Source organism: Arachis ipaensis, chromosome B09 (assembly GCF_000816755.2).
Source record: "Arachis ipaensis cultivar K30076 chromosome B09, Araip1.1, whole genome shotgun sequence".
Lineage (NCBI taxonomy): Eukaryota > Viridiplantae > Streptophyta > Magnoliopsida > Fabales > Fabaceae > Arachis > Arachis ipaensis.
The window spans coordinates 38,064,600-38,065,944 of NC_029793.2; positions in this window are offsets into that span (position 1 = coordinate 38,064,600).

A 1,345-nucleotide genomic window follows, 5' to 3' on the forward strand; every position below is an offset into this window, starting at 1 on the left:
TTCTTAACTTATATCTTTAGGATATAAATTAGCAAAACTCATAAAATAAATGTGTGAATAAAAGATAGGGTAGTTAAGAAAAATACGGTTAGTCTTAGATGCTTGTATTTTAAAATTTGACTAGTTCTGTTTTTGCTGACAATAAAATAAAAAATGTGGAGGAAAAATTTATTTCATTTTATATGTGCGAAAATAAGCAATTTTTATGTCTTGTTTTCGTTGTCAGTACTAAGAAAAACCATGTAATCTTAATTAAATGTGTATATTAATATTAATAAATCTCCCCTAAATTTCTATAGTCTAATTTATTTGGGTAAATAATAGATTTGTTTATTTAAATATAAAAAAAGCCTGCCACCACGGGAATAAGTACTGAGATTGTGTGCAAAAGAAAAATAGTACGTAATTTTTGCTTTTGATTCTTTTTAGTATATTCAATTATTCATTTTTATATCTAAAAATAAGAGGTACTTACAAAGGCATACAAAAATAATGCGGTAATTAACGCAACACAAATTGGAAACAAAGAGAACACTTGAGGTATAGTCAAGACTCAAGAATGTCCAGTGATGAAGCATTAAGTGTTCTTATTATAAATTTAAGAAAACCTATTATTACCAATGAGAAGTTGGCTTAAGTGCAGTGACAGCCTGGCTTAACATTAGTGCGAAATCAACACATAACAAAAATCATAAATTTTTCAGAAAAAATTCATTCTTTCACCTATAAGATTCACGCCTCATCCGTGAGATATTCCAGGCATGGAGCCGATGGGGTTACGCGACTTGGTGTCCTTATCAAAGGATAATGAAAACCCGCAGGGAGGTCACCAAATCTATAGGTGAAACAAAGAAAACCTTGTGGTACTGTCTTCTTCTTCTTCTTATTATTATTTCCAAGAGTCTTCACCATCACAATGGGTTGAAAACCGAAGTTCGTAGTGAACACGTCGTAGAGCTCCTTGAGTGAGACACAAACCTCGCCTATCACCTTGTCGCAGCGCAAGATTCGCTTTTGAAGGATTTGAATCATAAGCACCAACTGATTGTACTGAAGCTTGGTGTTTTCTACATAAAATCTCAAGAAACAAGAACGAATTGATGATGATCCAAACTTGGGGATGTGATTTTCTATTGAAGCTTTTTGCTTTGGAGAAGAGCCTCCAACCATGGAGACCGTGGCATAAATCCGTTTTTTCCCGCCGCCAAGGCCGCTGGTTTCCTTCAGGTGGATATTAAAAGACCGGAAATCCATGCAGCCCTACAGTGGAATTGAAAGAAAAAAATACGAGTATAAAAGGTGGAAGCCAAATTCTAATAATTTATTTAAGTAAGAATTCTGCCGA